At 35.4% G+C, this 27,925-nt stretch overlaps 1 long non-coding RNA gene across 1 annotated transcript in view; it reads right to left on the bottom strand.

Annotated features, from left to right (window-relative positions):
• LOC118351319 (uncharacterized) overlaps window positions 1-22,603 on the bottom strand; it is a 31,395-nt gene extending 8,792 nt beyond the window's left edge. The window contains exon 1 of the long non-coding RNA XR_004806559.2: window positions 22,473-22,603. This is a non-coding gene — a long non-coding RNA (uncharacterized LOC118351319). The remainder of the gene's footprint in view (window positions 1-22,472) is intronic.
• Window positions 22,604-27,925: the final 5,322 nt, after the last annotated feature.

The raw sequence follows: 27,925 nt of genomic DNA, 5'->3' as shown, positions 1-27,925 counted from the left end.
TGATGGAAATTTCCAATTTACTAATTAGGAAAAATTAAATTTTAACATTATCACGGCTGGGTTAGCACTTATTATCAAAACTGCCTGAGTTTTGTTAAGTAGCATTAATTCTTACTGAGTGCTAAGTAATTAGTGCATTTTACTGTTAAAATTAATAATTAATGAATCTAAGACTGATCAAATTCTATGCTGACCACCTAAAATCAACCTAAGAATCATTTCATTAAAATATATTAAATCGTAGCTCCTTTACTCTTCAGTATTATTGAAGGAAGCACATTTCACTATGGCTTAAAGTAAGAGCAAACAGAAGCTTACCATTTAATTCACCAAGTGTACATCTTTAAATAGTTAACGGGTTAACTTTTATATTTTAAATCCCGAAGTCATCTACATTTGTAAAATGGAGATTCTAAAGAACATAAAGCCTCTTTCCTGAATAAGGTCAATTGTTTTGTTTTGTTGTTGTTGTTTTTCTTAAGTAAACTCTGCGTCCAATGTGAGGCTTGACCTTACCACCCTGAGGTCAGGAGTTGCTCCCTGTACCAACTGAGCCAGCCAGGAGCTCCGAGGTCAATCGTTTTTATATCCTTTATCGCTTCCCCATTTCCATTCATCCCCAAGGCATCTCTTATTCCTCTCCTCCACACAACTTCTGCCTTTGAAACTGAGAAACATAATTGTTGTTAAGTTCAGTTCTCCAGCACTGCCCTGTGTGCATCCTGTCACTCTTCCTGGGCGGACGTCGAGGATGATATCTCTTTACTTTGTCCAGCTAGTTCAAATGAAATTTGGAATTATTTATGCAAATCATTTAGGCCCTTTTGATAATCAATCAAGTTTAACACATTATTTTTTTAAGGATTTTATTTATTTGAGACAGAGAAAGTGAGAGAGCACAAGCAGGGTTGGGGCAGAGAGAGACTGAGAAGCAGCCTTGCTGCTGAGCAGGGAGCCCACGATGCAGGGACCCCAGGATCACCACCGGAGCTGAAGGCAGACACTCACCAGATTGAGCCACCCACGTGCCCCTAACTTTATTTTTGAGTAACTTTTAAGTCACATATAATATATAAAATGGGACCTAAGGCCTTGACAGTTTACAAAATATCTCTAGCCTGAAAGAAAAGGACAAAACAAAAAACAAAAGGGAGAAACAGGACATTTCCTGTAAGTCCCTATTTTTGTTTTTCATGAATAAAATAATCTTACTGCAAAGTCTTCGAGAATATATGTGGCGTTCAGGATGCCTAAGAAATTAAAGGGAATATCGATCTTTCTATCCACCAGCTACCTATTTATTTGTATTGACTTTTCTGTTTTTATACAGACACACACACACCTATTTATAATTTCATATGTAATAACTGTGTAGTAACTACATTTAGGGTCACATAAAATATAAATGTCATATTAGTTAAATTTCTGGTAATTACCCTAATAGTATACATTGGGTGAACAGTGTTAAATCTATCTCTTTTGTAATTATGCAACAGATATGTTTTACTGTGAATTAGAATTCTTTTTTTTTTTTTTTCTAAGATTTTATTTATTTATTCATGAGAGAGAGAGAGAGAGAGAGGGAGGCAGAGACAGAAGCAGGCTCCATGCAAGGAGCCTGATGTGGGACTCGATCCCAGGACTCTAGGATCATGCCCTGGGCCAAAGGCAGATGCCAAACTGCTGAGCCACCCAGGCATCCTGAGAATTCTTCTTGACTGCAAAGAACTCACAGAATTGAAACATCCGAGAATAAAAGAAAAAAAAGTAAGTTAGAAACAATAAAAGTTTGAGTGTGTATTTAAATGACAAGGGTGTGTAAATGTCAACGTGACTTTCAGATAGATCAGTTCCATTTCAAATATCTTGACAATATCTTTGACTTTGACATGGGTAGTGGAGATTCTACAAAGCTGCTGCTGTGATTCTGGAGACTACGTGGTGGGGGAGGTAATGAGAGACTTGTGTGTGCATAGAAAAGTGGCTCCTGTATGTGTCAATTTAAAAACTAAAGCTTCTTTTGGGGAGTCTTTGCTCTGGTTTTATATTGTAATAAATAGTGTCTCTGCTAGAGGTGACATTTATGGCTCCTCAGAGGTCTGCCAATAAGGAAGAATGCTACTGTTTCCTGAGTGGTTCTTGTTCCCTCTGTATGTCATTTTCCATCTTGCCCTCATAGTGGCTTTGAGACCAATTTAATCTGACTGAAAACAAAATCATAGAAGGAAGTCATAAAAATATCTGTTGGAGAACAAGATGTGTTCTTGTGGTAGCAGGTCAGAACCCTCCATTCCGTATTTGCATTCTCATCAGGTCCAGAGTGAACTCGAAGCTTTGGTTAGGAAAAATGCCCAAGTCAATTTGAAGACATTAAGGATTTAGTTGTGATGCAACTTTCAATGGGCAGCTGTAAAATTACGGCTGCTAAGGATTCTGCTTAATTCTGGTTACTGACGTTTTTGTTTGAGGAAAACTCAAAATGCATTTACATTTGTAGCATGTTCTTCAAAATGGTTCTTTAAACGTGAAAAAAATCTTACTCATCATTAAGATTTAAACATTTCTTTCTTTATTCTGTGGCTTTTCTTGGCTTTCTCCTCTGAAGTAGCAAACTTAGACATACTGCTTATTATTCCCTGAACCATCCTTTGATAGGTGTCTAGTCTGAGATATTAAAACTGAGAGAATGATCTTTGAGAGAGAGAGAGAGGAGGGGCAGAGGGACAGGGGCAAGCAGAGTCCCCACGGAGTGGGGAGGCAAGTGAGGGCTCGCTCCCAGGACCCTGGGATAATGACCTGAGCTGAAACCAAGAGTTGGTCACTCTAACCACTGTACCACCCAGGTGCCCTTAAAACTTCAATACTATTTTGATAAAACTTCAATACTATTATTTCTGTTCTTGATTTTGACTATACTAAACATGCTTCTCTTACATTTCTTAATTTAACATCTCTCCAAACAGAAGTGTCCTGGAAAGTAGAAATAAAGATTAAAAATAAGTAAGTAAGTAAGGAAAGAAAGAAAGAAAGAAAGAAAGAAAGAAAGAAAGAAAGAAAGAAAGAAATGAAGATTATAACTCATAAATGGTGGTGGAGAAATATTTGTGACATCTAACATAGATATGAGATGGATGTTTTATTTCTTTGCAAGAATAACATCTTTAAGATTGCATTAGCACACCATCCTTTCTCTCACAACTTTAAAGGATGTTGTCTTTGGCCAAAGAAAATAAGTTTGCTTTGTTTCAAGTGTTTTATTCATTAATTACCTTCTAGTTATAGGGCAGGGAGTGAAGTAAATTTCTAAATAAAGTCAATACATGTAATACTGACATTTTACTTACTCTGGGTTACCTTAGCAGGTATACAACTTGCCCATATTATGAGTGTTTTTAATGAGATTTAGTATAATGTATTGAGATGACCCACTGTAATTTAAATAAAAGATATTTCAAGAGCAAATAATCTACATTTCTATATAAGGCAAGATATAAAATTAGCTTTCTATTTTTTTAAATTAATGTATCATCTTTATATATTGATCAATAACAGCAAACAATGATCGATATGCTTTTATAGAACACTGTAATATTCCATGATCAAAATAAATTAATTTAGTTATTTTTACTGGGGCTGTCAATATTTTTATTCTCTTATCTTAAAATGACTTTATGTGTATGTGTGTTTGTGTGTGTGTGTGTGTGCGTGTGTGTTTGTGTGAGGAATAACCTGTAGGGAAGATCCAGAAGCTAAAAAGAAAGCCCTTGGTGTCTTCAACAGAAAATCATAAATGTCAGAGACAACCCTTACATATGAGACAAGAAATAATGGAGCAGACAAATGGAGACATATTTTAACTTCTGTTATGAACTGAACTATGTTCTCCCAAAATTTGTATGTTGAATCCCTAACCCTCAATATAACTACATTTGGAAATAAGGCCTTTAAAGAGGTAATTAAGGTGAAATGATGTCATAAGAGTGGGTTCTAATCCAATAGGATTATTCCTTATAAAAAGAGGAAGAGACATCAAGGATGTGTGCACACAGAAGAAAAGGTCATATGAGGACATAGTGAGAAGGTGGCCATCTGCAAGCCAGAGAGAGAGAGAGAGAGACTTCAGGAGAACCAAACCTGCTGCTACCTTATATTTGGCTTTCAACCTCAAGAGCTGTGAGAATATAGATTTCAGTTGTGTAAGCCAGTCTGAGGTATTTTGTTATCACAGCACAACCATCAATTGGCAAATCCAGTGGGGGGGAAGTTTGATAAAAAGTTTGATAATAGAATAAAAGAAATAGCTGAGGACGAAGTGAAATCTTTGAGTAAGTGCAAAGACTGAGGGGGTGATTTTCCAGGCAAAACTAAAATAGAAAGTCATTTATTTTCCATGTTAATCTGTAGACTGGCTTCAGATTTCAGTTATAAATTTTCTGAAATGGATTTATTAGCCCTAGCAAAAAAAAAAAAAAAAGAGAATAAATAATCTGATGAAGATTTTTGTTGTTGAAAACCATCAATTTGAAGACTGCTAAAAAGTTGAAAAGGGAAAAGAAAATAATTCAGAATAAAAATGCATGAAGACATTAACCATCAACTCAAAGCTAACGTGTTAACACTACTATAGAGAAGAAGATTGATAAAAAGCATTAAAAACCACATAGTAGTTGGGCATTTATTGTGATTTGCTATCCATATTACCATATATTTGAGTAGATAGTATTTTTTTTTTTTTTTAGATAGTAAGATTGATTTTGGTTAAATTCATTTGTTTTCACCTCATCCTCTCTTTGTTTTTTTGTTTGTTTGGTTTTTGTTTTTGTTTTTTGTTTTGTGTGTGTTTGCATTATAAGTTTAAAATTCTTCTCTTATGGCAGCGATCAGAACACTGAAGATTATGGGCCATTTCTAGTCACCACCTGTTGTAGTAAATAAAGTTTCATTGGCCCACAACTACATCTACTCTTTACATACTGTCTTTGCTATTTTCACTATAATAGTAGTGTTGAATAATTGCAATACAGATCATTTGGACACAAAGCCTAAAATATTTATAATATGATCTTTAAAAAATTGTTGACTTTTTTTTATAGCAACAAGGATTTTCCATGTTATAGCAGTTGCTGCTACTGCTTGAATTATCTATTTATTGTATGTCAGTTTAGTTTCTTTAGCACCACTAAAACAGTACTGCCAGGAGAAACCCTGCCATGCTCACTTTGTTCAGTACTGTGTATGTAGCATCTCCATAATCGCTAGTATGAAATAAGCGCACTATTCTTTGTTCAATAGGGGCATTTAGTTTTAAATTTCAAGTTGGTTATAAAGTTATAAAAATGCTTGAACGGGTCGCATGATCATTACTTATTATCACTAGCTCCCCACATGCCTTTCTGAACTTTGCCAAATATGAGCCAGATCTGATTCTATAAATTGAGATTTTCCATTCTCTTTCTTCCTTTAGCTGGAACCAAATCAGACCAAGTGTATCAAATGTATCAATTTCCCACAGGTAACAGGATTGCCATAGCTCACCCCAAGTCCATCATCTTTGTCTTCTCTGTTGACAGAAGCCCAATATCTGGGCCATAATGTCTTCAACTATGACTCTATTTCCAACCATTCCTTGTATCTAGACATTGCCAACGAAAGGAAACTAGTGGTGATTAATTGGCTGGACTTTTCTGAAACTCTTGAAGAGTAGTAACTCATCCAGGAAGCATGTTTGGGCTTCCCTGCTTTTTCTGTCTTCAGCTTGCTGGGAATATGATTGTCATCACTACAGTTCCAGTGCCTTTTATTAACATGTGAGATGAAATCAAACTCAAATGAAGGCAGATGAGGAAAATAGTGAGCCTGATTCTGTGGTGATCATTCCTGCACATGAATACCTAATCCTGTCCATGTGAGGTGAAAGAGAAAACCTGTGTTTTTATTTGGTTTATGTCACCATAACTTGGAATTTCTGTATTATTAGATGAACCCGCTTAGCTGATCCTGTAATCCTTCTGAAGGCAACTTTTTTTAAAAAATGTATTGTGTATCTTAGGTTCAGGAAGTAGGGTTGGTAGCCCCTTTCAGCCATATTGCCAATCCCAGACCATTACTACTATTCTTCCAGTTGCTCATCTGAGAATTACAATATCTTCCTCTTGTTGACATTTACTAGCCTCGTGGTCGCAGCATCTTTTTCATTCAAAACATTTGTCCCCCTTACATTCTTCCTTTCTCCTGTCTCTCATCCTTCCCAGTGACTTCCATATCCATAAAGATTAAATACCAACAGTCTAACCTCTCAGTTATGTCAGATGTTCCTTTACAATGACTTTTTAATGTGATATTTTAAAATTGCCCTAAAATATTACATAATATGAAATTTACTAGGTTAATTATTTTTAAGTATGCAGTTCAGTCATTAAGTACATTCATATCGTTTTGCAATCATCACCACCATCCATCTCCAGAATTTTTCATCATCCCAAACTGAAACTCTCTATACTCTAAATGATAACTTTCTATTCCCCCAAGACCAAAGCCCCTAGCAACCATGAATCTACTTTACATCTCTGAATTTGACTACACTAGGTACCTCATATAAATGGAATCATGCACTATTTGTCCTTTTATGACTGACATATCATTTAGCATAATGTTTTCAGGGTTCATTTGTGTTGTAGCAAGAATGAGAATTTCTTTTCTTTTTCAGGCAGGATAATATTCTATTGGTATGCCACATATTGTTTATTCACTCATCTATTGACAGACATTTGGGTTGCTTTTACCTTTGGCTATTGTGAATAATGTTGCTGTGAACTTGGGGATACAAGTATCTGTTGGGGTCCCTGCTTTTGATTCTTTATGATATATAACCAGAAATGGAGTTCTGGATCAAATGATAATTCTGTCTTTAATTTTTTTTTTTTTTTTGAGGAATTACCATGATGTTTCCCGTAGCACCTGCAGCTTTTTACATTCCTACCAACAGTTCACAAGGGTTCTAATTTCTCCACATCTTCTCTAACACTTGTTCTCTTCTTTTCTTTTTTATAGTAACCATCCTATTCGTTGTGAGGTGATACCTCCATGTGGTTTTGATTTACAGTTTCATAATAAATAGTGATTGAGCATCTTTTCATATGCCTGTTGGACATTCATATATCATCTTTGGAGAAATGTCAATTCTTTTGCCCACTTTAAATTTTTTTTAACTGAGCTATAGCAGTTCTTTATATGATCTGGATATTAATGAACTCCTAATTAGACATATGATTTGCAAATATTTTCTCCCATTCTAAATGTTGTCCTTTCATTCTTTCTATTAATAGTGTCCTTTGATAATCAATGGTTTTAAATTTTGAGGTTTAAATGATCTATTTTTTCCCTTTGGTTGCCTGTATTTTTGATGCCATATCCAAGAAACTATTACCATAACCAGTATCGTGAAGTATCCCCACTATATTTTCTTCTAAGAGTTTTATAGTTTTAGCTCTTCTGTTTAGGTCTCTGATCAATTTTGAGTTAATTTTATATGTGCTATAAGGTAAGCCTGTGTTTCTTCAGGGCTGTTTTCTAAAGATTTATTTTGTCCCTTTGAATGGCCCATGTTTCCAAGTTCCTTATCTGCATTGTGATCTTTTGTGCAAAATTGGGTACTGAAAAAATAGCTTCTCCCAGTGCTTTCAGATTGACTTCACACAGGAGAAAATCTACACTAATCAGCCTGTTTAAAGGCTCAGGATCTTCTGAGGCTTTTTCTGGGTGAGTGTTGTCCTGGCGGCACTTCTGTGTGTTTCCAATTTCACAGGGCTATATTTAAATACCTTAATTTCCCTAAGTGTCTCCCTGCTGTTTCATTTGAGCCTTATTTCTCTGCCTGCATTCTCTTATCTGAGAGCATCTGTGAATCTGAATTTTTTTTTTTGAAATCAAAGGAGTTTATTTTTTTTGTAAATTTATTTTTTATTGGTGTTCAATTTGCCAATATATAGAATAACACCCAGTGCTCACCATCAAGTGCCACCCTAGTGCCCGTCACCCAGTCACCCCCACCCCCGCCCACCTCCCCTTCCCCCAGCCTTAGTTCATTTCCCAGAGTTAGGAGTTTCTCATGTTCTGTCTCCCTTTCTGATATTTCCCACTCATTTTTTCTCCTTTCCCCTTTCTGAAATTTTCATGAGCCTCACTGCCTATCCCTGTCTCCTGTAGCTCCCAACCTCAGATGCAAACCATGCTGCCTTTAGGGTGAACTCTGAGTCAGGCTCTATAGAATTGATTTCCTTGGGCTGTCCACAGACAAGTCAGGACATTGCAAATGACTTCCACTTTCCTCTTAGGGGAAGAATTGGGCTACTTCCTCCTGACGTCACTGTACCTATGACAGGAAGGAAGTGCGAAAAGTGTGACCAAAAACACCAAATTCCTCATCATATTATGTGCAGATTTCTCTCGATTGGACATTTGCTTGGTTGCCGCAGATCCTTGATTGGTTTCCAAAGCTCCCACAAAGCTATTTTAGTTGGGTCTGTATTGTTTATTTAATTTTTCCATGGGGGATTGGAGCCTCTTACTCTACTACCTTGCAAAGCAACACCCTATGGACTCTTATAACCTTCTTTCTGCAGACATTGTATTAGCCACAACCTCAACGTTGTTATCAGGCCACTTCTGATAGTTCAACTTAATTTTTTTTTTTTTTTAATTTTCAGACATACTGTTTTTGTCATTCCAGTTCTTGTGCCCAAGTTCTCCAATTACCAACCTCATCGAGATCTTAAAGACCATATATTGTCTCCCACTTGCTTCCTCTGTGATCCTTGTCTAGTTTTTCTCATGAGGCTTCACCATGGGCCTGGTTTTCAGGGAGTTTATCAGCAAACCTAAAAATTATTCAGTTGTTCCTTAGTATTTCTTCTTGGATGTAAAACTTAAAATGAGATCACATGCTACCACTTAGAGTTGTGTTCAATAAATATTTGATGAATGGATGAATTGATAAGATTTGAATAAAATCAGTGAGGTGGTATATATAGCTTGGAGATCTGTTATCCTATCAATAATATGAAAAATAAGACTCAGTGTTTTTCCCTTAAAAATAATTTTCAAATAATTATAAAAAGTATTTGCCATGGCAAATACCTATGTACCATCTATCTACAGGAAAGCAAATATTAAGGAAAATAAAAAGTCAACCTAATCTTCCAAAAAAATTGAAATATTTTTATTATTTTGTTTAGAAATGCTATCTTTCTTAGAGGGAGATGAGTCAGAAAGAAAGACTGCAAGTCACACATTCAATACAAAGATTTTTATCTGGCATTGACTGTTATTTTTGCTTTCTCTCTGAACAGAATGACTGCGAATGTATCCTCAGCAAGATCTGGTTTCAGACACAATTCAATCAAGTCTAAGTTCAGGGGGATCGTCTTAGAAAAATAATAGAAGCTGAATTTGAAAAAGTAGAAAGAGTATATAGAGGGCTTTAAACAAAAAGACAACTAAATCAGTGAAGTTTCTGACTAAACCAGCAAGAAGCAAATTCAATTTATATGTCACCATTGAAAGAAAATTTTGTGTTGGTGCTAATATTGGTTCCTGATCTGAGTGGCTTTTTAAAGTAATATCCCATGGATAAGAAAGAAAGACTAATAACCAGTTTCTATAAAATTCTAACAGAGGGTTATGTCATCTAAAAAACATGGTGTTTATTACAAATCATTAGAGATAAAGTGAAGGAATACAATAACCAAAGGATATAATATCCACATCCAATCAAATGCAGGTAGTCTCTGTTCCTTCAAAATGTTGTTTCCATTAATTCCCTTACTTTATCTCATGCTGATACCAAACTGACTAATGTATTATTTCTTATCTGAACTCTTATAGGATTTTCCAAGCATTTCATATCTCCAAAATCACTTTCCTCCCATTTTTGTAGGAAAATATTGCCAGAATAATTATCCTTAAATGATTCTTTTATTATGCCATTATTATATTCAAAACCCTCTACAGAGCTCTATTATTTTTATTTAACATTATTTCAACAAGAGTTTTTAATGTGTGCTAAGTGCTAAGCATCATTCTAGGTGTGTGAAAATAACTGTGAACAAACAGAGCTAAGAATATTCAAAATTTTCTCTTTCTACTCTTGTATTGTTATCTCATGAATGTATTTAAAACATAAGTTGGCAAACTTTTATTGTAAAGGGCCAGATAGTAAATGTTTGTGTTTTTCTACATCGCTAAGGGTAGATTACAACTACTCTGTCGTTGTTTCATGGAAACTGCCATACACTGCATGTCCGTAAATGACTGTGGCTGTATTCCAATAAAAGTTTACTTGCAGAAAAAGGCATTGAATTGGATTTGCCTAGGAGGCATAATTTGTCAACCTGTGTTCTAGAATATTCTCTGATACCTTCTTCATTATTCAACATATTCAAGCCCCAACTGAAGTTCTGTTTCTCCATGAACTCGGTAGGATCATACCTTTTACTACTGGCGATTTAAAGTCCACGTGATTCTTATGTTTCCTATTAGAAAGGCCATAGGTGTAAACACTGGTTCTAATATACATTATTGTAGCATAGATAGGTCACTAAACATTACTGTGCCTCAATTTTTCACATGTAACAGAAATATACTAACACCAACCTTGACAATTGTGTGATAATGCAAGGATTTAATTACATGAAGTATTTTAATCTGTAGGCCAAATCTGCTGAAAAGCACTTTTCTCAACGGGTCCAAATCAAAGCTGGCAGGCTTCCTTGTGTCTTGGTAAATGGGTAGAGGAGCATTACCAGTGGCACACACTACTTCCAGGAAACAGGGAAGCCTATCAAGGATGGTGCTATTTGTGTGTGTGTGTGTGTGTGTGTGTGTGTGTGTGTGTGTGTGATAAGATGGAATATGCGATAAATTTTCTTTTACTTTATATGGAATATTTCAGCGTCCCTCACATCACTGGAAACATAAAATTTCATTGAGGTGGTAACTTCTTAAACTTTGTAGTATTTATCTATATTCTCTGAATGTATACACCTTACCAAGGCTTTAGATATAGATTCTACTTGTTCTTGTAGTCTGATTAACATGAGGTTATCAATAATAGCTGATGGATGTGGTATTCTATGGACTGCCCAGATGATCTTGGACTGCCCAGATGATCTTGGTTCTGCCAATACGTAGTGGCTAGCATCTGCAGCATTTTGATATATAATATCTTTTTTTAAAAGATTTTATTTATTTATTTGAAAGAGAGAGAGAAGGAGAGGGAGAGTACAAGCAGGGGGAGAGAAAAACAGAGGGAGAGGAGAAGCAGACCCCCCACTGAGCAGGGAGCCCAGTGTGGGGCTCAATCCCAGGACCTTGGGATCATTACCTGAGCCAAAGGCAGACACTTAACCAACTGAGCCACCCAGATGCCCCTATAATATCTTTCTTTCCTTCATAGGCCCAGTGCTTCCAATACTGAGTTACAATATGGCTTGACCCTAGTTATATGTCTGTTGGCCAAGAGAAGAGATGGAGGTGGATCCTGAACACAACACATGCTATTCTGTAAGTCATAGCTTTGGCTTTATTTGCAAGTGGGCTAATGCTTTAGCTTTAATAAGGAGGAGTGGGAAACTTCTGTAGATCCAGAAGATTCAAGGGAAACTGACTTAAAAATGTTTAAGCTCATCAATCCAGATTCCCCATATGACATTTCAGGTGTCCATTCTTTCTTAATCAGATTCCTTATCTTAGTGTAGAACAGCCAAAGCTGATAGCATGATTTTTCCTAGAAATTTCTTCACTTGTAATATGTTCTAGTCCAGAATTCTCACTCTCTTTCTGTCCTCTAATTCTTTATATGATTCCAATAAGCCAGCTGCATTTTACAATCTCCTATATTAATCACCTTCAACCTTTAATTTTTTTCCCTACTGTTTGTCAATAGTCCTTAGAGTTAGAAAAGAAAAAGAGAGAGGAAGGAAGGAAGGAAGGAAGGAAGGAAGGAAGGAAGGAAGGAAGGAAAGAAAGAAAGAAAGAAAGAAAGAAAGAAAGAAAGAAAGAAAGAAAAAAGAAAGGAAGGAAGGAAGAAGAAGAAGAAGAAGAAGAAGAAGAAGAAGAAGAAGAAAGAAAGAAAGAAAGAAAGAAAGAAAGAAAGAAAGAAAGAAAGAAAGAAAGAAAGAAAGAAAGAAAGAAAAAGGAAGGAGGGAAAAAAGGAAGGAAGGAAGGAAGGAAGGAAGGAAGGAAGGAAGGAAGGAAGGCCATCCAAACCATAGCCATCTTTGTTACTACGAGTTTCTCTTGAAACTTATCCCAGCTGTGGTTTCTTTTCTACAAGTATCCATCCTGACTCATCAGCAGTGAAAGTTTTAGTAAAACTCTAAAATCATATGCTGAGACCCGTCGGTTCTCCACTTAACTAATAGTGATGAGGTCTTCACTGCCAGCTGGAAGTTGAGGCATCCATCTCAGAACTCCCAAGGTAGAATCAGTTCCAAGGACCCATCCTAAGAATACCTGTTGTTGATTAGTTCCGTGATAAACAGACTCTGAGCCTCTGGAATTTGTATTCAAGACTTCAATTAGAGATGGATTTGAGAAACAATATCTGTGAGCAGTGTGGCAACAATGTTGAGAAGAGAGATAAATTGATCTGAGGTACAATTGCAACAGAAGCGTCACCAATCCTACCCAGAGCAGAGTACTCCAGTTGAGACAGGGGGCTGGGTCTTTACGCTAACATAAAACAGTTATTATGTGTGGGCTGCCCCCAGAGACTCCACATACTCTTGGGTGAAGCAGTTGTTTTTTTCTTCTTTTAAGAAAAATTCCGGAAGGGGGCCCCAAGTTGGAGCATATATACTGGCAGAAGCTGGGAGAATGAGGGCCTTCATCTTGAAGAAGATATCCACATTACCAGTTTAGGCCTGAAGAGCTTCATTGACTAAATTGAAAACATTTTGAATGGTATATTTAATCTACGTTATTGACAACCTCCTTGTTTCTAAAAATGAAAGCCAGTTTATATTGGCATCCATTTTTTGATGGAGCAAGAGCAGATATTCCAGTCAATACAAATATTTTAATCCACTTTCATACCTAATATGTGGTTACATACCATTGGGGATAACATGCCATTTGGCAGAGGAAATACTTGCTTTGTGCAATTTCATAGTAGAACATGGACCTCTCTACCTGAGTACTCAGATTATGAAAAAAAATAAAAAAAAAAATCACCATGCACTTGTGATTTGCTTGGCTGTGGATTTTTAGGTAGGTATTTCACAGCATTGTGAGGAAACCCTATAAGCATTGACTCCTAGGAATTTCCAGGGTAGTTGCAAGAGAGTAAGATGGAAAAGTTGATTCACTTTTTTCTAGAATATAAACAGGTGGTTTGATCTATTAAGGTATGTCTCCTAGATTTCCTTTCTTTCTTGACCATTCTGCTTACTAAGCCGTGGCAAGTTGCTTTTCTCCCTAATTGATGCTTGTACTCATGAAGTGTATCATCATCATTAACCAAAATCAATTAAGCACCTACGTGAACATGGCCTTTCTCCTGGGCACTGGCTAATTTACACATGATCCTGTGTCTCCGTGTTAGAGATTCAGCCCTTTGGCAATCCCACTCTTTGAGAAAATTTTATTTCTGAAGTTAGACTTCTGGTTGCTGAGAAGTAACTTAAGAAGGCAAATAATTATTATGCAGATTGAAGATGTCATTGAAGAAACACAATTGATCAGGACATTGTTTGATATTCATGAGTAGAACAAAAATAGAGCCCCTGTAAATATTAACGTATTCATTAATATTAACTTGGGTAGGTTATATTCCATATAATGGAATGCGCAGGATAGTTTTTATTCCATTTACATTGACCTTCCTCAGTGACAGTTTGGTTCTGATCACGTAGCCGCTGAGATTTAGAGTAGAAACAATTTGACCCACCACAGGGTCAACTTAGTTGTGAAACTTAGACTTGGAGAAAGGGATATATATGGACAGAAGCCTTATTTAAGTTGAGGAAAATCTGGAGAATTGAAATGACTTGAGAGGCACAGCCTGAGGTATGGATCCTAACCCACGTTTTCTGGTTCTCATTTTGAATATTTGTAATAATTGCAAAGCTGAAATGTTCTTCTTTATAAATGGCAAAGATCCTGTGTCTCGGAGTTTCACAAATTATGTCCTTCTATTTAGTGTAGGATGATATCAATAATGTATAGACTACACTCAACCATTTTTAGGACTTATCACAGAACTTTTAGTACTTTTTACACAATAGATATTAGCTAAATATTTGGGAATTAATACAAATATCAATAGATTTATATTTATTCCTCTAAAATGGAATGATACACAATAAATATAACATTTTATGTAATACTTAAATTATCAACCCTTTATATTAGTCAAACCTTATAATGACATAATAGCTAAAATAATTACTAAAGGTATTAACAAAAATGGTTATACTTATTGATCAGGTGCATTCAGAATGGTATGGCCATACACATCTGTGGCTGGTGATGCTTATTGAATGCTTACTACATGACAGACACATTTCTAAGTGCTTAATGGATAAACCCATTACTCTTCATAAACACGGGGGGGGGGGGGTAATATTTCAGTATCTACTACATGAGAGAACTGATGTGTTCAGCATTTGAGTTATTTGGTGCAGATTTCTTAGCCAGGAAATAGCTTGGATTTTATCCCTACCAGCTGATTCCAGAGTCTATGTAAAATAATTTAATAAGAAATTGAATAAAATAATTAAATACACAAAATTTCAGATATTTAGAATGATTGTGAGATAACTTGGGATATCCTGTAAACCCTAAAAAAAAAAAGAGAGAGAGAGAGAGAGAGAGAGATCAGTATTTTTCCTCCCATACTTATTTACCCTTCGGGGTTCTACCTAAGATAAAGATGGAAGAATTCCAAAAGAGGATTCATGAGTGTGAGGCTAGCAGCAGCCTGTGGTAATAGGGGGTAAGAATGGGGTAGATGTGTTTATGAAGGGGTAACATGGGAAGATTATTGTGGTAATGGTATAGTTGTATATTTTGATTGTGATGGCTGCCACACAAATCTACACATGTGGTAAAATAGCACAGATCTATATACACACATTTACCAATATCAATTTTCTGACTTTTATATTGGAATGTATATGATGTGTATAATCCTAAATTGTCAGCCTGGGGGATAACTGGGTAATGAATATTTGAGACCTCTCTGTACTGTCTTTGCAACTTCATATAAGCCTATAATTATTTCAAAATAACATGTTAAAAATACCATTTACAAGAAAATAAAAAACATGTTATATTTAGGAATAGATTCAACCCAAAATATAGAAGACATCTACACTAAAACTATAGATTATTATGTAGAGAGATTAAAGAATACTTAGATAAATGGAAAGATGAACTATGTACATGGAATCAAAACTCGATAATTTTAAGATGTGACTTTCCTCCAATTTTTCAGTAACCAAATCCTGCAACACAGTATTTTAGAAACACAAAATTACCTAATATAAAATGGTCAGAGAATTTGTGCAGAACTCACACACACAAAAATAAATATAAATGACACAGGAAATAATGCTCAATATCCTTTGATATCAGAGAAATGTAATTTAAGCCATCATATAATACCAACACACCCATTAGAATGATTATAATTAAATAAGGCTGATATTAAGTGTTGGTAATTATGTGAAGCAACAGAAACTCTTATATACATTCTAGTTGGAATTTAAAATGATAAAACCATTTTGAAAAGGATTTTGGAAATTTCTTCTAAATGTAAGCATATCTCTTCTATGACCAAGTTATTCCACGTACTGCTATTTGCTCAACATAAATGAAAATATATATCCATAAAAATCTTTTTACAACAATGCTCAGAGCAGCTTTATTCATAATAGATGAATACTGGGATACAATACTGTTTATCTCCAAATGAAAAAAAATTATGCAATGGAATACCAATCAGCAATAAGCGAGCACTGACTACTATTACCCATTAACATAGTTGAATCTCAAATCATTTTGTTGTGTGAAAGAAGACAGAAATAAAGGATCACATATAATATGATTTCTTGATATGAAGTTCTGGAATCGGTAAAATTATTCAAAACAGATGATAGGACTCAGAATAGAACTTGGATGAGGGGGCTTTAGAAAGCATCACTGACATGTAACTATTTTAAATCTTGACCAGTAGGTTGGCTACATGGGTATACACATTTGTCAAAACTCACCAAACTATACCCTTAAAAACTTTGCATTTATTGGGTTTAAATTATGCTTTAACTGAAAATTAATAGTTTGAGTTTGACAATCCGTTTGATAGGACTATTAGCAGTATGATTGAAGATGTCAACCAGACAGATTTATGGGTCTATAGTTCTAGGGAAGTTCTGTGCTACAGGAAACACTTGAGAGTTATTCATCTCAAAGTTCAGTAAGGCATGTGGGGAGCTAGTGATAATAAGTAATGATCATGCGATCCATTCAAGCATTTTTATAAGAAATAGTGATATTTCCTCTTTCTCAACTCCTTTCTTTCTTACTACCATAAAAGCAGTGTAGGTTCCAAGCATTCTTTTTCCTTTCATTGTAAGCTATCCTTTACCACTGAGATGGATGTGATATAATAACTGCCATCAGATACATGCTGTGGGTCATTTTAGGATAACACTTTTGTTTTTGAAGGAAGGAACTGGTCATTTTGAGCTACCTCAATTTTTCAAATAGGTTTGTCTTTCTTTCTGAACACACAGACTCTAATCTTCTCTTGGACATGGAGTTATCTTAGAGTAAAAGTTTCTGCCTCTGTATTTTTTAGATCTGCTTTTAACTAGTAAGAGGATGGATTTCAAGTTAAAAAAACAAAAACAAAAACTTAATTCCCATCTTTGTCATTTCACCAGTATCAAATCCATCAGAATAAAGTAAAGATAATATATTGATACTTATTTGTTCAATTTAGGAAAGTTCATTGGATTCCAAACTTGAGCAGATAAAGTATACACCTGTGAGACCCTAAAACTTGAAGAGAGTTTCTATTCCCAGTCCCAATTCTCTATTTTTACCAATTTTAATATTAATTAGTTGCTTATTTGGAACACTTTGCAATGCAATTAAACATGAGCATTTGGGACTAATCTAGGGAAAAACTCTTTCTTCTAAACCATAATCAAATTTTATATGTAAGATGTTTAGGAAGACTCCTGAAAAAAGTTCTTACGAAGGATGGAGAAAATCACTGTACATCAGTTCTTCTATTTTGAAATCCATTCATTTCAGAAGATTCATTAATGTTTGTGGCTGTTGTCATTGCTAAAGAAAGACTATGAAATTTGAATACATATGTTGTGGCCTCAAAGCTAAAAGTGCATAGGTTGGTTCCAGATAGGCAGAAGATAGAAGAAATGAATGTACAAATTACAGAACTATACTAGTTTGATAAGGTGGTATTGGTGACATTCAATACCAATGATTTTTTGCTCCTACTGAGGGTGACAAGTCAAAAAGGCACAAGGCTCTTTTTATCTTTACACATCAGACACTACTTTATGACAAACATGGCAAGATACCTACAATTTAAAATTTCCCTTCCTGTGTTTAAAAAAAAAAGACAAAGTGAGGACACAATGTAAGTACCTACCAATGTAGCATACATAGAAAATTTATGGAAGTTCTTAATACAAGGAACAATACCACGACTGTGTCCCTAAAGGCTCATAATTGTTTCTTCAAAAAATTAATTGTGTGCTATGCCCATGACTATCTCTTTCAAATGCTTCATAAATTTGGTAAAGCTGTTTACTGCTGTGTGCTGATTTCTTGGTCAAGTTTGCTTTGAATGAGTAGGAATTCCCTTTCACAAATTTATAGATAAAAATCTTTGTTTTCCCTGAGCTTTTGAATATTTTTTTTTCCGTTTCAAAAGTACAGGAAACATACTATTGTATGGCATGTTGGTAGTGGGGAAAGTTATGCAGGTATCGGGATGGGGCTGTATCAGAAATCTGTATTTTCCACTCAATTTTGTTGTGAAACTAAAACTGCTCTAAATAATAGTTTATCATTTTTTTAAAAAAGTATAGGCACTTTTATGAATTAATACTGGGGAAAATTGGCAATAATGGCTTATTAATCAGTTGTAAAATTTACTCAGAAAAAATATCACATAATGATATTTTGTGAACTATATCTATTAACATTTACAAAGATTTAAGTGTTAACTCCCAAATTTAAGTGAACTAAAAATACTGATACTTTTATTAGAAAGAATTTAAACAGAGCATAAGAGCAGTGAAGAAATGTTCAAGAATTTTCTAATTGTAATATAACTTAAATAATTCTTTGGAGAATATATATTCTAATAATTTTCATATCCTACAATAGACTATATCGACTTTTTACAGTATGCAGATAGATATTGAAAAATTGGATTATAGTCATACAATCTATAGATATGTCTAGAGGTTTCATTACAACTAAGACTGAAGAGAAATTGGGATGAGATTGAGGGATTCTAGATCTTTCATTAGCCTCTCTGCCTCTAAGGGATTTTAGTCCAGCTGCTTCACATCTCTGGTCCTCAATTTCTTCATCTATGTAAAGATATTACTTTTTAAAAAATTTATTCAAGATCTGATATTCTTAATCATGGGATACCTGGATGGGTGGCAGACAGTTAATGGGAAATCCTGTAACTCAATGTAAATTCAATGAGAGTGTATATTTTGCAAGAGAGTCTATACTTATGCTCAATGGCAGTTACAGAATTTCTATATGACAGGTCAGGAAAATATATTTAATTAGATTGATTATTTAACTGAGATAGCTATGAAAGCATATAGATGGCCAGTATTTGGTATCCAGCGCCTTCTACGCAAAGTACATTGGTAGTGCCACTTCTTTCAACTGATTTTCGAAAGGATTATTGAGAGAACAGGTAAAAGCCACTAGTTTAGAAGGACCCAAAAGCCTGAAGGCAAAATATATATTATTTCCAGCTTTTAAGTGAATGGGCCTGCTACACTCTAAGCAAAGTGGAATAATGCCACACAGGAAGTCAGAAGGCCAAGCTGAGAGTCTGGTTACTAACTTCAAGGTGAAACTTAGAAAGTTTTGGAGTTCTCATGATATCTGTTGGCACTATGTAAAAAGAGTTATACACAAAAAAAACATCAAAGAGGCGCTTTTTTCATCCTCATTATCTTTTCTGGTCCCTTCTGTGCCTCCACACTAGTCTTATTTTCTTCTTATAATAGCCCCAATGACTATAAAACAAGTAAAATCATTATTGAGAGCGTGTGGTGGGGGGGAGCCATTTTTAGTATATCACTTTCAGGATCCCTGTTGATTTTATATTCTATGTCATAATCTCTGAATATTTTGAATGACAATATCACAATTAGCACAGTGAAAAACTCAAGCAACTTTGGCACCAACGTAGATTAATCTTACCTAAGAAGACAGAGCTAAGGTAAGGAGTGTATGTGAGCCTCTTTATGACTCAATGGCAAAGTTTAATTAGCCTCAACTAAAGAGAAATAGGAACTGTTTCCAGGATGGCACCCTTTTATAGGGAAATCTGGTATTAGATGATTACAAATTTTCCAAAGCTGAGGAAAAAGAAGAGATATTTAGTCAAGGGAGATTCTTAGACTCTTGTCTTCAACAGCGTGTATTCCCAAAACATCAACTCTGCTTTTAACTCTCACTCAACTCCAAGGTTTAAAATGTTAAAAATTATAAGATAAAACTTGAAATTAGCAAAGTTCACAGCAAGTAGTATAGCAGAGTTTCTGCCTCAGATCTTTTGTCGGTTTAGACAAAGAGCAACTATATAAATGAAATGAACAAAAATGGTACAAAAAAGGAATTATTTTCACATTGAGCGGTATTGCTTTTGTTTTATTTAGGCTTGTATGGGCAGAGAAAATCTTGTTCAATTTCTTTTCATCATTTCTCACTTTGCATTAACTTCAGTCTCAGACTGGCTCTATCCTTTCAGTCTTCAGATGACTGGTGGCAGTTCCAGGGATTTGGGGACCTTTATCCAAACTCACTTGGGATGAATAACAAGTAGCTGTATTCTAGAATTTCTAGATAATTATACTGGCATATGTGCTAATAGATCTAGTTTATTCTGGTCTCTTAACCAACCTCTAAATCTCAGGTGCAGTATGCTGTTTGGTTGAGGCCTAAGTCATGTGCTTTTCTCAAAGCAATAGTGATGAAAGAAATACAAACTCCAACAAGATGCCAGGTTTCCCTACTAAGTTAAAAAAAATGAAATAAATGCTAATATCTGTCCCTCCAGATAGCTACCTAATGTTGATTCAGGCATTAGAAAACTAGAGCAAAGGAACTGTGGTTGATATAGTACTTGTAGACAACATTATAGCTCAAATATAAAGAAAAAAGGGCAAACAAAACTTGCTTTTTTTGAACCAGCACTTTTAACACCTAGGAATTTATTTCTAAATTAAACACCAAATTTAAAATATGCATTAAAGCATGTAGCTTTTATCCTTTTAAACAGAGGAATTTAAAATAGTAACATTTTGGAAGTGAGGACATTTTGGTACATTCTCACCCTCATTGGCAGAGAAGTAGTTAGAACAGTACCTCATTATGAAACAGTGTATTAAAATAAAACGCGATGCTATTTTCACCAAGTTTTATGCCATCTTTCACTTCTACACCTCATCTCCTACCCTAAAATATTGCAGATATAATGAACCCTTGTGATGAGGGTCATACATCACATCTGTCATTTCTATGAGTCATGTAATTATAGGAAAATGTTGATAACCCGGTCATACATATGGCAACTTTGAAAACTAGTAAGTGAGAAACATTTTATATCATAATGTTAAATTGAAAGAAAAATAGACTAGTACATCTTAGGCATACTTTGATTGCAATGATAAAAGCATGAAACTCTGGAAGTTAAATCAAGTTAGATTAAAGAAATTAAGAGTGATTTAATATGGACTTAATAATAAATCAGGATTGTATTAATATTTTTGTTTTATTACATACACCATGTTGCATATTCATAAAAGAGAAAACTAAGTTAAAAAAAACACACAAATTGCAGACTGCTTTGTTATTCTAAGTTGTATTGAAAGGTCATACAGGAAAAGTCAATCCCGTAATGATACCACAATACTTTAATAGAACTCATTGCTTAAAATTCTTTGAGAGATAGCAAACATGTTTTGTATATAGACCTATTAGCTGTAGGCTATTTTATCATGTTCCATCACTAAAGAAGAGTCTTATTCTGTAAAGTATGGTTTCCAAAATGAAAGCAGGAAATTAGAATGACTACTTTTCTGGTAAAATGCCTGCTGGCTCTTAATGCACACTATCAGAAAGGTGATCAGTTCGCAATCACTCAAACCTGATTGTCGACTTTTCATTAAAATTATTGCTGCTAGGAAACTACCACATTGCAACCATGCCTTGAATTTCAGAACATGGGAAATTCCTGGAATCTGCCAACTTGGTAGAGTTACTGGAGGGATAACATGGGAATTTAAGGGGAATTTCTTTATTTCAAATTCCTATCACATTTGGTATAGTAGGAAGGCCAGACAATGCCTAAACTTCAAAGGATGTAAGAAGTGTCCTGCTGACATCTTGTACTTGGGTATTAATATATGTATGAGGGTTTTAGTATATATGGGTATCCATGAGGCAAGGAATCCCTACAGCTCTTCACCTCATAAGGAGCAAATATGGATAAGGAATAGTGTGCTGCTGCCATTGTCCAGACCAGATGGACAAATCATTTCTAATTGCCTTAGTCTATAAAAATCTTTTAAGTATCTGGTATCAACTCCTACTCTTCCTGGAATTGGTCAGTTGTGTTAACTCTTTTGTATCTTTATAGCATCAGAACCATGGATAACTTAGAGTCATTATAGGTGATCCAGGGCCTCTAGTAAAATTGAAAGGAGTTGAACACAACTCTGTAGTGAAAGAGTCTCTGGGGTCACTAATGGAAGTACTTATATTTTGCAATTGAGTGCCTACTGTATTATAATTTGGAAAGATTCTAGAGTTTTTTGTTGTAGGGAGCTCTATAGTGGGCTGGTTTGTGAGTAACAGAATAAATGAAATTAAGTAAAATTTGTAGATGAGGATTGTGTTGCCTCTAGAATCCAAAACTTCCCAGAAAATATTGGGTTTACTTTAATATCGTGGATGCTGAAAGGGTCAATAACTGTTTCTTGATATTTTCAAAGATGGAATGGTTTTTGACTGATCAAATGATGCCCAGAAATTTAGGTGAGATCATGAGATCTTATATTTTGGATGAAACAATACCCCATCTCCCTTTCTATGAGATCATTTGTGAATATTTATATGTATTTAATTAGTGTGTCAAATGACTCTATGTAGAGTCGGAAGACATGGATGTAATGCCATACCTGTTTTCCTGGAGAATGTTGGATGAGGTTAAGATCTTGCCTGCAAAAGCTGAAAGCAGTGGCATAACTGTTGTTTTGCCATTGAGAGTCCTCATGGGGAGTTTAGTAAAGGCAAATCTCAGAAAAAGAAAATCACTAAAACAAACATAGAAACAACATATTAGCCAAATCTATTATAGCAAAGTGATTACTAGTCAATGATCAAATGGAATCATTACTTCCAATAATAGTGGATGTGAGAAAACTGTTGGATAGGGGTATAGAACTAAAGTCACCATATTCCACTATAAGGTTCCATTCATTCTTCCCAGACCTAAGAGAAGGGCAATAAAGGGCTATTATACGGAAAAGCAGTGGGTATAACCATCCCTTTTCTAAATAGGCCTTATTTGAGTTCTTGACAGTTGCGTTTTGATTTATTTTGAGCCCTGTATTAGTATTCTTTGGCTGCTGTGACAAATGGCCACAAATTTAGTGTATTAACACAGTACAAATGTATCTTATAATTTGATAGTTCAGAAATCCAAAATGGTTGTCACTAGACTAAAACTAAGGTGCTGAGAAGATTATAATCTTTTCTGGAGACTCTCAGGAAAAGACTTTTTCCTTGCTTTTCCTAGATCCCATAGGTTTCCTACATTCCTTAGGTCATGGCCCTCTTAGGATATGGATCAGTCTCCATTCAAAGGCAGCAAATGTGGGTCAAGTTCTCACACTACATTGATCTGACCTCCCCTTCAAACACTATACCTCATTTAAGGACACTTGTGATTATATTGACAGACACAGATAATCCAGACTAATCTCCCTATCTATATGTCAGACCTAATTTCATCTGCTACCTTAATTCTGTAGCCATATAACATAATAGATTCACAAGGTCTGGGATTAAGACATGACATCTTTAGGGCACCATTATTCTGTCTTCAACAGGTCATACTAACTATTTTAACAAGGAAGGAAAGTTATGGAATCTCATTTTACAGATCCGATGTTAAATGCCAAAGGCCTAATTTTATTTTAATTACTCATTGAGTCAGAGAGTCAATGCTCATTATTATGGCAATGAGTTCCATTAATATAGAGAATTTAAGCAAAGCAAAGTTCAGATGGTTAATGTGAGGCGTTCCTATGTGTTCTCTATTTTATGCATGGGAACTTCCCTAAGAGTATAGGGGATACCGTGTTTAAGGGAAGTGAGAATTCCAGGTCAGAATGTAATGCGAGATCCAGTGTCCTTTTTTTTTTTTTTTTTAAGTTTTTCTTTACCTTTTTTAAAAAATTTTATTTATGATAGTCACACACACACACACACACACAGAGACAGAGACATAGGCAGAGGGAGAAGCAGGCTCCATGCACCGGGAGCCCTACGTGGGACTCCATCCCTGGTCTCCAGGATGGCGCCCTGGGCCAAAGGCAGGCGCTAAACCGCTGCGCCACCCAGGGATCCCCTTCAGTGTCCATTAAAGCAATGAAGGACTGCCAAATAGTGCATTTCAGCATATGATACAGTAAATTCAGAACCTATGTTTTGAGATGCAAAAGTGAATTAGTCCCCATTTATCTTTTTGTTGTGTAAATGACTTTAGTATATTTTTAGATTTCCATTTGGATCAAATTGTTGGCCTTTTTTACAGAGGCTTTTTTTTTCTTTCATTGTATACCCAGATCTCTCTCTCTCTCTCTCTCTCTCTCTCTCTCTCGATTGGTTGTGTATGTGTATGTGTGTGTGTGTGTGTGTGGTCACTGGGTATGATCATCATCATATCATCAGGGGATGATTCCACTCAACTCAACTGTGCTAAATTCCTTCCTCCAAAGAGATTCAAATCACTGTGTCACAGTTAGGGATCTCCTTCCTGGCAATAGTTGTTTATTGGATTTAAGGACCCTGAACTAACAACAAAAAAAAAATAATAAAAAAAATAAAGACCCTGGACTTAAATCAAATTTGAATTAATCTCCAATCTCTTTGCAGTGTCATGAGGGTGTCATAGGCATTTTTTCCTTAATTCTGTACATTAGGAGCATCAAAGCATTTCATAGAGTTTTAAGGAGACATTTGCTTTAAAGGATGTGAATCCCAAAATGCCATATGATGACTAGATTTCCTTGGTAATAGTGATATATAAATCGAGAAATCTATATATAATCTCAAAGGTTATCAGTCCTAGCCTTGAGCGCTCTATAGAATGAGGTTAAGTCCCTGGTTGAGTTAACACCCAGTGTTTGCAGGCTAAGAATTGTTCCCTTGAACCTAACACCAGTCACAGCCTATGCTGGAATCAAGACACACAGTTCAATATGAGACACACATATAGGACCAGGGCAAGACCCACAACTAGAGGCACATCCAAGATGGCTACAGTACCATACTCCTGTTCCTAAATGCCAATTCTAGAAGCTTTGGAGTTAGGTCAGTTAAGTTTTTAACAGAGGCTTGGTGAGACTCAGCACATTAAGCACAGCTCGAATCACAAACTCTCCAGCAGGCAGCAGTGCAGCTCAAAGAGAAAACTTGTCAGCAGGCAGCATCGCAAAGTACAAAGTACGTGTTGCCCTTCAGGCTGCAGAGTCCGTTAGCAAGCTAAAAGAAAAGAAGAGAAGAGGAAAGGAGAGGAGAGGAGAGGAGCGGAGAGGAGAGGAGAAGAGAGGAGAGGAGAGGAGAGGAGAAGAGAAGAAAAAAGAATTGAGAAAAAAGAAAAGAAAAGAAAAGAAAAAAAAAGAAAAGAAAAGAAAAGAAAAGAAAAGAAAAGAAAAGAAAAGAAAGAAAAGAAAAGAAAAGAGAGAAGAGAAGAGAAGAGAAGAGAAGAGAGAAGAGAGAAAAGAAAAGAGAAAGAAAAGAAAGAAAGAAAGAAAAGAAAAGAAAAGAAAAGAAAAGAAGAAAAGAAAAGAAAAGAAAAGAAAAGAAAAGAAAAGAAAAGAAAAGAAAAGAAAAGAAAAGAAAAGAAAAGAAAAAAGAGAAAAGCAAAGCAAGCCCCTTGGTGGTGGTGATCATCACCTAGATAAGCTGCTCACCTCTTCACTTGTTTTCATCACTCCATGAAGATAGGACAGATCCTCACCCAAAATTTTGTTTTAGTATCAAAACTGGTGATATTACCTATTCCTCTCCTCATCTGCTTGGGCTTCTGTAATGAAATTCTACAGACTGGTAGGTTTAAATAACAGAAATTTATTTCTCATAGTTCTGGAGGCTGGAAAATCCAAGAACCAGGGGCCAGCATGTCAATTTGTTCTACAGTATCCCTAGTTGGCTGGCAGGTGACCACCGTCTCAATGTGGGCTCACGGGACTTCTTTGTACATGCACGGGTGGGGGGGATGAGAGAGAGAGAGAGAGAGAGGGAGCAGAAGCTTTCTCTTTTTTGTCTCTTTTGATAAAGACACTAATCCTAAAAAAAAAAAAAAAAGACACTAATCCTGTTATATCAAGGCTGCATCCTCATGGCATTATTTAATCTTAATTTTTTCCTAAGAGGTTCCGTCTCCACATAAAGCCACACTGACACAACAAATAATTGTCGGTCCAGGTAAAGGATGTAAGGACTTTCTTGTATTCTTTGTACATCTCTGTAACTTTGAAGTGATGCCAGATAAGTAAAGTACAAAGAATCTAAAACATAATTTACTTGATCTGCTTTAATATTTTGTGAAGATAGCTAGCACACTCACAAAGATGGATAGCAGTTTCTCGATTTAACTTAGTAATCTAAGGGTATCATCTTCTATGGTCTGCACTTATTTTAATAGCAAGGATCAATATCGTGTAAAATGTATACAAACCCCATAGAAAATTTAGGACTCCAGATTTAAAAAGAGGGAAAACATAATTCAACATAAATATCTGTAAAACATCATAATCAATTTATTCTCCTACTGAAATATCTTCACAACTTAAGCATGGCTTTGCAAAAGGGATCTAGAAAATTGCATGTCAAAATGATAAATTTATCAATTTGTCCAACTGCTTATTGTTATGGGCATGACACTGATGATAGAATGAAGGAGGGGAGAGGAAAAAAAAAAAAAAAGACCTTTATTCCTGAAAGTCTCATCTAGGGGATATGGTGCACCTGCTCTTCACTTACATTTCCTGAATTTCATACAGTTTTTCTTGCCTTCAAATTTTGTATTCCTTCTTTTCCTTCTTCCCTTTCACCTTTCCTCCAACCCTCCCTTCCTTTCCTCCCTTCTTCCCTCCCTCCCTTCCTCCTATTCTGTCCTTTTTTTCTGCCCTACCTTCTATTTTTCCTCTTTTCCTCTTTTTCTCTTTCTGTTCTTGTAGTTCATGGTGTGGCTCTGAACAAAAGTTCTACTTATCATAAACTAATTCAATTATGCCTTTTTCTATAGAGCTCCTGGGACCTGTTGTCAAAGTTCTTAGAGGGCTAAGGACCTAAATATCCTTCTTGATTATAATGAATTTTAATTTCAGTAAAACAATAATGTTCTAATTATAAACTAAGAAAGTTTATTATTGAATTGAAAATTTAATTTGATGAAAGTAGGAGTCTATTATTTCTTCAACAATCAAATGAAAATTTACTCAGTTTTACACTTAAATATGTGGAGTATATTTTCCAACCTTATTAGAAAAGTTGTCATTTTTTAACTTCAGTTTAAACGAAATGAAAACAAAACACCCCCTTGTTCCCCCTTGGAAATCAGAGTAGATTAGTACAGAATATTTCAGTTGTAAGTGCCATGATAGAGGGGACCCCAGAGCACCACAGAAGCAAAATAGAGAAAGAGCTAGCTTTGACTTAGAGGCTAAGCTGTTTGTGCAAGGGGCTATGGAATTCGGAGAAGTTGCCGTTATTATGGACTTTGCTCCATGGCAAACCCAGAGGTGACAATTGTCTAAGGTAGACACAGAAGTAGACAGAGCTTGTTCTGTGCCTGGGACTTTAACATGTGATAAAAAATATTCTTTCCTAAAATGGTACCTAGAGAGACTTGCTTCATGTAGTCAAAGGGAATCATTGTCTTTCCATGGCCACTAAGTGGAACTGTCTGTTGGAATAGCCAGAAGAGACCTAGAATAAGTATCATGGAGTCTATAAAATAAGATAAAGCTCCTGAGGAACTAGGGTTATAAACCCTAATTCCTAATACTATACCCCATTTAGGTGTTTTAGGCCTTTTAAAAACTTAACTCATTTTCTATATTGAATGATATTTCACAACATTCTTTAAATGGATTTAGATGATGCAACCAGGTTAACATTACTCTTGGAGCATATTAATTGGGGCCTGGAAAATGTAGTGATGATCCATGGAGATTCTTAACACCATATCCCACATAAGTCTCTTACCCCCCCCTACAAGGGAAAGACAATGGTAGGACTCCAGAGTTTTCTGTTCTGACTGTAGCATAGAACCAATGCAGGCAGATACCTAGGAAATTAGTACAGAGTGGTCATATTCTATTATTTTGTGGCATTTTTT

The sequence above is a fragment of the Canis lupus genome, chromosome 18 (genome assembly GCF_003254725.2).
Source record: "Canis lupus dingo isolate Sandy chromosome 18, ASM325472v2, whole genome shotgun sequence".
NCBI classification, from domain to species: domain Eukaryota; kingdom Metazoa; phylum Chordata; class Mammalia; order Carnivora; family Canidae; genus Canis; species Canis lupus.
The sequence above is the reverse complement of the archived record's forward strand: the minus strand, read 5'-3'. Positions and strand labels throughout refer to the sequence as shown.